The sequence below is a fragment of the Elephas maximus genome, chromosome 12 (genome assembly GCF_024166365.1).
Source record: "Elephas maximus indicus isolate mEleMax1 chromosome 12, mEleMax1 primary haplotype, whole genome shotgun sequence".
NCBI lineage: Eukaryota > Metazoa > Chordata > Mammalia > Proboscidea > Elephantidae > Elephas > Elephas maximus.
In genome coordinates, this window is record NC_064830.1 from 75,608,794 (window position 1) to 75,620,000 (window position 11,207).

The 11,207-nt window shown below is 44.2% G+C and overlaps 1 pseudogene; it reads left to right on the forward strand.

Annotated features, from left to right (window-relative positions):
- The first annotated feature begins 9,626 nt into the window (after positions 1 to 9,626).
- LOC126086661 (plasminogen activator inhibitor 1 RNA-binding protein-like) lies at positions 9,627 to 10,898 on the forward strand (annotated as a pseudogene).
- Positions 10,899 to 11,207: the final 309 nt, after the last annotated feature.

Consider the following 11,207-nt stretch of genomic DNA (forward strand, 5'->3'; position numbering starts at 1 on the left):
TCTGGCCTGGGTTATCTCAGATTGGGGGTTGAGGAGACTCACAGAGGAAGTTGTGAGAAGTGCTTAGCACAGGCCCAGGCACAGAGCAAGCTCACAAAACAGGGCAACTGTAGACGTTGATGGTGGCATTGTATTACTCCTCAGCCCCAGTCCTAGCACTCACCTGGCAACCCCAAAGGGGAATAGGCATAAATATGGATCTCTTCCAATCAGTTGGCCAGGAAGCTGTCTTCCATATTTCTTGGCATAGACGAGTGAGCACCTCCAGCACTGCATCTGTTTGTTGAAACATCTCAATTGATATTCCATCAATTCCTGGAGCCTTGTTTTTCGCCAATGCCTTCAGAGCAGCTTGGACTTCTTCCTTCAGTACCATCTGTTCTTGATCGTATGCTACCTCTTGAAATGGTTGAACAGCGACTAATTCTTTTTGGTATAATGAGTCTGTGTATTCCTTCCATCTTCTTTTTTGCTTCCTGCGTCGTTTAATATTTTCCCCATAGAATCCTTCCCTATTGCAACTCGAGGTTTAAATTTTTTCTCCAGTTCTTTCAGCTTGAGAAACGCCAGGCGTGTTCTTCCCTTTTGGTTTTCCATCTCCAGCTCTTTGTACATGTCATTATAATACTTTACTTTGTCTTCTCGAATGTCTTTGAAATCTTCTGTTCAGTTCTTTTACTTCATCAATTCTTCCTTTTGCTTTAGCTGCTCGACGTTGGAGAGCAAGTTTCAGAGTCTCCTCCGACATCCATCTTGGTCTTTTCTTTCTTTCCTGTCTTTTCAATGACCTCTTGCTTTCTTCACGTACGATGTCTTTGATGTCATTCCACAACTCATCTGGTCTTCGGTCAGTAGTTTTCAATGCATCAAATCTATTCCTCAGATGGTCTCTAAATTCAGGTGGGATATACTCAGGGTCATATTTTGGCTTTCGTGGACTTGCTCTGATCTTCTTCAGTTTCAGCTTGAACTTGCATATGAGCAATTGATGGTCTGTTCCACAGTCGGCCCCTGGCCTTGTTCTGAGTGATGATATTGAGCTTTTCCATCATCTCTTTCCACAGATGTAGTCAATTTGATTTCTGTGTGTTCCACGTGGCGAGGTCCATGTATATAGTCACCGTTTATGTTGGTGAAACTGACAGACGTGTGGGGGGTATAAGATCATCCAGAACCCAAAAAACCCAATGCTGTCGAGTCGATTCCGACTTATAGTGACCCTATAAGACAGAGTAGAACTGCCCCATAGAGTTTCCAAGGAGCGCCTGGTGGATTTGAACTGCCTACCGAATAGGGATACTTTTACTTCTTTGTTACCAGCTTGGACGCCCTTTATTTCTTTTTCTTGCCTTACTGCTCTGGCTCGGACCTCCAGCAAAACGTTGAATAAGAATGGTGGTAAAGGACATCTTTGTGTGGTTCCCATTCTGAAGGGCAATGCTTTCAGACTCTGTCTACTATGATGTTGGCTGTTGGCTTTGTGTAAATGCCCTTTATTATGTTGAGGAATTTGCTTTCTATTTCTATTTTGTTAAGAGTTTTTATCATGAATGGGCGTTGGACTTTGTCAAATACCGTTTCTACATCAATTGATAATATCAAGTGGCTCTTATCTTTTGTTTTATTTATGTGATGGATAACATTGATTGTTTCTCTAATGTTGAAGCATACCTGCATGTCTGGCATGAATTCCACTTGGTCATGGTGAATTTTTTTTTTTGATATATTGTTGAATTCTATTGGCTAGAATTTGTTGAGGGTTTTCGCATCTAAGTTCATGGGGGATATTGGTCTGTAATTTTCTTGTGGCTTTCCCTGTTTTTGGTATCAGGGTTACGCTGGCTTCATAGAATGAGTTCGGGAGTATTCCATCCTTTTCTATGCTCTGACATAACTTTAGTAGTACTGGTGTTAACTCTTCTCTGAAAGTTTGATAGAATTCTCCAGTGAAGCCCTCAGGGCCAGGGCTATTTTTTTCCCTTGGGAGATTTTAAATTACCTCTTCAATCTCTTCTTTTCTTATAAGTTTGTTTTGTTGTTCTACCTATGTCTGTGATAGTTTAGGTAGGTAATGTGTTGTAGACATTTGTCCATTTCTTCTAGGTTTTCAAATTTGTTAGAATACAAATTTTCATAGTCATCTGATATGATTCTTTAAATTTCAGTAGGTTTCTGTTTTGATATTGCCCATCTCATTTCTTATTCGGGTTAATTGCTTCATCTGCTGTTTTTCTTTTGTCAGTCTGGCCAGTGGTTTATTGATTTTGTTGATCTTTTCAAAGAACCAGCTTTCAGTCTTGTTAACTCTTTCAATTGTTTCTCTGTTCTCTATTTCATTTATTTCTGCTCTAATTTTTATTATTTCCTTTCTTCTGGTGCCCAAAGGATTCTTTTACTGCTGTCTCTCTATTTGTTCAAGTTGTACGGTAAATGTTTTGATTTTGGCCCTTTCTTCTTTTTGGATCTGTACATTTACTGCAAAAATGACCTCTGAGCACTGCTTTTGCTATGTCCCAAAGGTTCTGGTTGGATGTGTTTTCGTTCTCATTTGATTCCGTGAATATCTTTGTTCTGTCCATAATTTCTTCTATAACCCAGTAGTTTTTCACCAAGGTGTTGTTCAGTTTCCATGTATTTAATTTTTTTCTTTGCTTTTTCTGTTTTTCATTTCTACTTTTATGGCTTTACGGTCAGAGAAGATTTAGTAATATTTCAATATTTTGGATTCTGTTAAGGCTTGCTTTTGTGGCCTAGTATGTGGTCTACCCTAGAGAGTGTTCCATGTGTGTTGCAAAAGAAAGTATACTTGGCTGCTGTTGGATGGAATGTTTTGTATATGTCTACGAGGTCAAGTTGGTTGGTTGTGGTATTTAGATCGTCCGTGTCTTTACTGCGTTTCTTCCTGGATATCCTGTCCTTCACCGAAAGTGGTGTATTGAAGTCTCTTACTATTATTGTGGAGCTAAGTCTCTTTTCAATGCTGTTAGAGTTTGTTTTATGTATTTTGAAGCCCTGTCATTGGGCCCATAAATATTTATTATGGTTATGTCCACCTGGTATATTGATCCTTTAATCATTATATAGTGTCCTTCCTAATCCTTTGTGGTGGATTTAAAGTCTATTTTGTCAGAAATTAATATTGCCACCCCTGCTCTTTTTTGATTGTTGTTGGTTGATGTATTTTTTCCATCCTTTGAGTTTTAGTTTGTTTGTGTCTTTAAGGCTAATGTGTGTCTCTTGTAGGCAGCATATAGATGGATAGTGTTTTTTATCCATTCTGCCACTCTCTATCTCATTATTAGCACATTTAGTCCATTTACATTCAGCAGAATTATGGGTAGGTATGAGTTTTTTTTATGAGTTTAGTGCTGTCATGTTGATATCTTTTTTGTGTGTTGTTGACAGTTCCTTTTTCCCACTTAATTTTTTGTGCTGAGTATTTTATCTCTATATATTGTCTTTTCCTCATTTTCATTGTTGTTGATTTTGTTTTTCCTGCATCTTTATGTTTTTCTTGTATTTTATTTTGATGTGTAGAATTGTTAGTTTTTTTTGTGTGTGTGTGGTTACCTTATTATTTACCCCTATTTTTCTAAGCTTAAACCAAACTTTTATCTTTATATATTGCCTTGACTTCCTCTCCATATCAAAGATCCATGACTTCATTTTTTAGCCCCTCTTTCTCGATTTAATGTTGTCATCTTTTACATATTGATGTCCCTGTTTCCCTGTTTTCAGGGTTTCAGCTTTATTTTTGTAACATCCATATCGAGGTTGGTATTTGGTTGTTCTGTCCCGTGTTCTAGTTTTGAGTTGTTTTCTGATGTTATTAATTTTCTAACCCGAGGAATCTCTTTAGTATTTCTTGTAATTTTGGTTTGGTTTTTACAAATTCCCCTAACTTCTTTTAATCTGGAAATGCCCTAATTTTGCCATCATATTCGAGAGAGAGTTTTGCTGGATGTATAATACTTGGCTTTTGAGTTTCCATTTGCTGTCTCTCTGTGGATTCTTGCAGCCTCTTAAATTTGTCATTATGCTATTGTATAACCTTCTTATGTCCGTCTATTGCTTTGTCTGTGTGTTCCTTGAGTTGGTCTGCATTTTTTCTAATTTTCTTCCTGATCTCCTAAAGAACTCTGTATATTAATCTTTTGAATTCTACCCCTAGAAACTCCAAGACCCGCTCTTCCTCCAAGAGGTTTCTTGGTTCTTTGTTTTGGTCACTTGCTGAAGCCGTCACGGTGTGCCTCTTTATATGCTTCTATATTGACTGTTGACTCCGAACCACCAAAAATATATTATATTTATTTTACATTTGCTTACTGTGTCCCAGCTTCTTGTTTTGTTTTGATATGCCCAAGCAGGCTGGTCATGTGAGCTACTTTGATTATTGGCGTCTTTGAAGCTCTCAGGTCCTATCACCAGGTGGTTAGAGCTCTTACTAGGTATGCGAACCCAGGAGTCCATTTACTTTTCTTGTGTGGGTACACCTCAGGTGTCCAGGTCATTGGTCATCGTGTGTGTGGTGCAGGGTGTCACCTACAATCCTAGAAGGGCAGGACTACGTAGAGGTGATTGGAACAGGCACAGGTATCTGATTGCAGTTGGAGGTTATGTGCTGAACAAGGTTAGGGGGATGACAGCTGCCACTGAGCGCCGGGGTGGAAGTCACGTCCCTGTTCCCTAGAGCGCATAAGTGGATGAATTTTGTAGCTGGTATCCAGGCACCCAGTACTGTTGGCTGTAGAGACTGAGAGGCAACACTTATTCTCAGACCCCTGTTGCGGGTGGCTAGGTGGAGTGAGTGGAGCCACCAGTCCTCAGGCCCCTGATGTGGGTAGGTAAGGACCCTGCTTTATGGGCAGGGTGGTGTCAGAGGTCACGAATCTGCCACGCCCCCTTAGCTCTTGCAGTTGAAAATAGGCTTCAGGTATATACCCTGTTGTACTGTGGTAATGAGGGCGTATGCTGCGGAAATGGCCCCACACAGGTCTAGGCAGGGGTGAAGGGCATTCAAAGTCTGTGGATCCTTTGTGCCTGTATCTAGCCAAAGGGGCTGTGCCTGCCCTGAGTTCCTGGTTTAGGGGAGCTGGCAGATTATTTTTTCCTGTTTGTTAGTTTATTCCCTCTCCACAGCTGGCAGAATGGCTTGGGATGAGCTACAGGTTGTACTTGTGGCCCAGGGGGCAAGGCAATGGCTGTACCAGAGTGGGGAGGGGGTAAGTGGGATAGAGGTATTTCCCAAAGGGGAGAAGGGATTTTTTTATCCATTGTGGTAGGTTAGACACTTCCACTTAACGTTCACAGATTCAGCACTGCTTCTCCCTGGTACTGGAGGCTTGAACAGACTCTCCACCACTCAGTTTCTTCAGGTGTGGAAAATGTATCCCGAGCACTGCTGCTTGCCTTAGGCAGTATGAGCCAGCCGATCTAGGCTCCAGGGTGCTGGCCAGATCAGGTCTGGCAAATCCTTGGTGCTTCTGAACTGTGTCTCCCTCCCTGTAACACTGAGTCCAGATCCTCAACTTTGTATTTGGTGTTCAGGGCTCCTAGATTGTCATATATAATTGATTCAATTGTTTCTTCAGGTCTTTGCTATAAGTGGGAACATAGGAAGCATCTGACTAGCCCACCATCTTGGCGCCACCTTCCCTCAATCTCTTTTGTGATATAAAAGTGCAGATGGAGCAAGTAAGCAGGCAAACAGAGATAGATGCCACACCACATGAGATCTCCACAGAACCAAGAAAGAGAAGTTGAAGAGTGATAGGGACCGTCTCCTAGAGCCAACAGAGAGTCTTCCCCTATAGCTGGCACTCTGAATTCAGACTTCTAGCATCTTAAACTGTGAGAAAATACATTTGTTAAAGCCACCCACTTGAGGTATTTCTGCTGTAATAGCACTTGATAACTAAGACAATAACCTACTATATGCTCTATGCTAAAGTCTGTGCACTGGAGAAGAATGTATGTACTACTGATGTTGGGTGGAGTGTTCTGTATAGTTCTACTAGGTCTAGTTGGTTTATAGTGTTGTTCAAAGCCTCTATTTCCCTGTTGATGTTCTGTATAGACATCAATACATTGTTCCATTTTTGAAACAACTATGACTGTAGAACTATTTCTACGCTCAGTTCTGTCATGTTTACTTCATCTGTTTTAGGGCTCTGTTGTTAGGTAATATCTTCTTAATGAATTGACCCTTTTATCAGTATGTAATGTCCTTGTCTGTTGTAACAGATTTTGACCTAAAGTCTATTTCGTCTGATATTAATACAGCCATCCAACTCTTTTGGTTGCTATTTGCATGGAATTTCTTTTTCCCATCCTTTCAGTTTCAACCCATTTGTGTATTGGATCTAAAGTGCATCTCTTGTAGACAGCATATCGACACATGAAAACTTAGGGAAAGAGGTCTTTACCTACTATAGAAATGGGAATCAGTAGTATGTAGAGGGCAGTTTAAGTCATGAAAGTGGTTGTGAATAAGCGGAATGACTCAAGAATACAGTCAAGAACACAACTTTGGGGCATTCTTACTGGGAGATAGGGGCATGTCACTCAACCTTAGTTTCTGCAAAGGTGACTTTTTTGGGCCCTGATGTCCTCTCTGGAACCCTGTTGGCACAGTGGGGAAGAGGTCACCAGCTAACGAAGAGGTCGACAGTTCAAATCCACACTCCTTGGAAACACCATGGGACAGTTCTACTCTGGCCTATGGGGTTGCTGTGAGTCGGAATGGACTCTATGGCGACAGGTTAATATCCACTCCAGCCCGAAGAGCTTTTGACAATTGTTGCACACACTTATTTCAGACTCTTGCATCTGAAAGCCATGTGGCCAAGGATCAAGTGTATTGTTGTCATAGCAGACAGCAGGTGCTCAATAAAGCTTTGTTGAGTAAACAAATATCAGTGTAGACTCGGTGTGTACTTATCTTACATCTAATGAAGTTATGCCAGATACCAGTTATAAGATTCTTCTTTAAATGTGATTAATTTTGGTTGATAACTGATTTTCTCTAGTGATCAGGGTATTGGAAGAGGAGACTCTGGCAACTCTGTAATGCTCTTCAGAGACCGGAAGCATAAAGGTGGTTGAGGTCGTGGACATTTCAGCCTGGGAGTATGTGGAGGAGGCTGCTGATGAGACCCACATGGCCAGTTGGGTGGGGAAGGTGGACAAGAGCTGGGTAGCAAAGTAGAGCACCAGTCATGTGGTAGAGTGTGATGCCAGCCATGTGGGGGAGGGGGGGCCCCTTCCCTGTGGGCAAATTAGGGAGTGGGGACTCCAGCTGTGTTTGGGAGGGGAATCAAGGCCCAGGAACACAGTTGGGGGGTAAAGGGGAAGAGTCTGGCAGAGGTCCAGAAAGACAGCTGGGAGGAGGAGGGGGAGGGTGCGGCCTAGGTCCAGTAACACAGCTGGGAGGAGAAGATGGACTATATGGTTAAGGTCCAGGAACACAGCTGGGAGGAGGTGGGGGAGGTTTTGGCCAAGGGCCAGGAACACAGCTGGTGGGAGGAGGTGAAGGGTCCTTCCAAGTTCTAGGAACACAGTTGGGAGGAAGACTAGGGCTTGAGCAAGGTCCTAGGGCACAGCTGATAGGAGAAATGGTAAGGGCCTGGCAGAAGTCCAGGCACAGCTGAGAGGAAGAGATGGATGGTCTGGCCTAGGTCCAGGAGCACAGCTGGGAGGAGGTGGAGGGTCTTTCCAAGTTCCAGGAACACAGTTGGGATGAAGAGCAGGATAGCCTATCCAAGTTCCAGGAACACAACTCAGAGGAGGAGGGAGAGGGTCTGGCCAAGGTCCAGGAACTCAGGTGGGAGGAAAAGGTAGAGGGTATGGCCAAGATCCAGAAACACAGCTGGGAGGAGTGGAAGGAGAGTCTAGCCTAGGTCCAGGAACACAGTGGGGAAGACGAGGGGGAAGGTCTGAACAAGGTCCTCAGCACATCTGGGAGGAGGAAGTCCAGAGTCTGCAGAGGTCCAGGAACACAGCTGGGAGGAGTTGGTAGAGGGTCTGACTGAGGTCAAGGAACACACCTGGGAGGACGTGGTGGAGTGTATGGTGAAGGATCCAACCAAGGCCTGGGAAGACATCCTGGTAAAGTACTTGGCTCACTCCCCATGTGTGCTGATGGAGGGAGTTTATTGGGCAGTGTGTGACCAATCGTCCTGGGCAATGAAGGTCTCTCCTGCAGCCCTCTGATTCTGCTGAATAGAAACAGTTAAATTTTTAAAAATATTCTTGTAGAACAGACCAAAGCACTTCAAAATATAGAAGCTGTAACAAAAAGATGTGGGTGTCATCACCTGGCACCTTCCACTCCACCAGCTCTCTATCAGCATCAGGAGGCAGAGCCAAGATGGCAGAATAGACAGACGCTTCTGGTGGGCCCTCTTTACAACAAAGACCCGAAAAAACAAGTGAAATGAGTACATTTATGACAAGCTAGGTGCCCGGAGCATCAAAGGCAAGCTTAGAAAACAAACTGAGAGGCAGGGGGAGGAAGAGACGGTTCAGAAGCAGAGAGGACTTACCAGACCTGCATCGTGGAGAGCCCTCAGGCACCATTCCTGGGAGCGGTGGTGGCATGCTGGCACTAGTGTTCGGCCACAGTTTCCTCAGGGAGAAGCAGCCAGCCACACAGCCTAGTCACACCTCCGGAACAAGAGAAGAATGGCGCTCTTGGCAAAAGCTAAGTACTTGTATATATTTCACCGCGTCCCCACCCCTGCCTACTCCCACACCAGCTTCACTGGCTGACTTCTTTGGGCCTGAGATAGGCCCTGTTGAGTGCCTAGAGCCATCCTCCCGGCCTTGCAGATGGAATAAAGTTGAAATTGGGGGAAAAGAATTTTCCAGCTCCACTAACTGGGGGAGCTCAGGACAGACGTGTCTCCTGTCCAGGCATAGATGGTCCATGGACTTTGAGTACCTTTCCCCGCTGCATGGACCTGTGTGGGCCTATTTTAGGAGAATAGGCCCCTGATGGCAGACTCCAACCGTTTCAGCTGTGCAGTGGAGAGGTGGGTGTTTGATGTTTGACATTGCTTTGCCTGTTAAACAGGGTCCTCACCAACCCACATCATGGGCGTAAGGACTGGTGGCTGCACTCAGTTCACCCAGCCACCCACAACAGGGGTCCAAGGATAACTGGTACCTCCCAGTCCTTACAACGAAAAACACTGGGTGCCCATGGTCTGTCTGCTTTCCTCAGAGACACATGGGGGACGATTCTCAGCCCCCTGCCTTGTTCAGAGTCTGACCCCCTGCTGCAACCAGATACCATTACCTACACCAATCACCCCTGCCCCTCTAAGAGTATAGGACAGAGCCTGTACCATACACTTAATGATCAGCTACCTGGACATCTGAGCTGAATTCATACAAGAAAAGTGAATGGACTCCTAGACTGATACACCTGATAACAGCTCTAGCCATCTGGGGAAAGGATGTCAGAGCTCCAAAGGCGAAAATAATCAAATTAGCTCCGTCAACCAACTCATTTGGGCATATCAAAACAAAACAAAGGCCATCTTGTGGGAAGTGCTGAAACAGGCACTCTTGGCTCAGCGCGGCCCGCTGCAATCCGTGGAGGCATGCGCCGCCCAGCCACCATCATGCCTGGGCACGTACAGGAAGGCTTCTGCTGCGTGGTCGCCAGCCGATTCGACCAGTTATTTGATGACGAATCAGATCCCTTCGAGGTGTTGAAGGTGGTGGAGAACAAGAAAAAAGAAGCTGGCGGAGGCAGTGTTGGGGGCCCTCTGGCCAAGAGCGCACCCCAGACCAACTCCTATGAGGCAGGCAAACAGTTGAGTAAAGAGTCCCGGAAAGACCGCAAGAACCCACTGCCTCCCAGTGCTGGTGTGGTTGACAAGAAAGAGGAGACGCAGCCACCCGTGGCGCTTAAGAAAGAAGGAATTAGACGTGTTGGAAGAGGACCTGATCAGCAACTTCAGGGTGAAGGGAAAATAACTGATAGAAGACCAGAAAGGTGACTACCTCGGGAAAGACGATTTGAAAAACCACTTGAAGAAAAGGGTAAAGGAGGAGAATTTTCATTTGATAGACCAATCATTGATTGGCCTATTCGGGGCCGTGGTGGTCCTGGAAGAGGTCGAGGAGGCCGTGGACATGGAATGGGCCGAGGAGATGGATTTGATTCTCGTGGCAATTGTGAATTTGATAGGCATAGTGGAAGTGATAGATCTGGCCTGAAACAGGAAGAGAAACAGGGAGGTAGCAAATCTCACAACTGGAGACTATCGAAGATGAATTAACTGACTTGGATCATTCGAATGTGACTGAAGAAGCACCTGAAGGTGAAGAACATCCAGTGGCAGACACTGAGAATAAGGAGAACGAAGTCAAAGGTAAAAAAAAGAGGGTCCAAAAGAGATGACATTGGATGAGTGGAAGGCTATTCAAGATAAGGACCGGGCAAAAGTAGAATTTAATATCCGAAAACCAAATGAAGGTGCTGATGGGCAGTGGAAGAAGGGATTTGTTCTTCACAAGTCAAAGAGTGAAAAGGCTCATGCTGAAGATTCGGTCATGGATCATCATTTCCGGAAGCCAGCAAATGATGTATCATCCCAGCTGGAGATCAACCTTGGAGACCTTGGCCGTCCAGGACGTGGTGGCAGGGGAGGAAGAGGTGGACGTGGGTGTGGTGGGCATCCCAATCATGGCAGCAGGACTGACAAGTCAAGTGCTTCTGCCCCTGATGTAGACGACCCAGAGGCATTCCAGCTCTGGCCTAACTGGGTGCCATAAGACAACCCTGGTTCCTTTGTGGACCCTCCTCTCTGAGGCTTTGCATGCTTAAGGATCCCAAACAACTAAGAAATAAAAAAAAAAAAAAAAAGACTCATTCATACCATTCACACCTAAAGAGTGAATTTCATCTGCTTTGAAAATGAACTTCTCTTGCTACACAGAAGTAACAAATATGGCAGTCAGTTTTGTATTTAGAAATGTATTGGTATCAGGGATGTTTTCATAATTTTTAGAGATTTTGCATTCTTCATAAATACTTTTGTATTGCTGCTTGCAAATAAGCATTTCCAAACTTGAAATATAGGTGTGAACAGTGTGTACCAGTTTAAAGCTTTCACTTCATTTGTGTTTTTTAATTAAGGATTTAGATGTTCCCTCAATTACAAAGTGAGTTTAAATATTGGACATAATATTGGTTT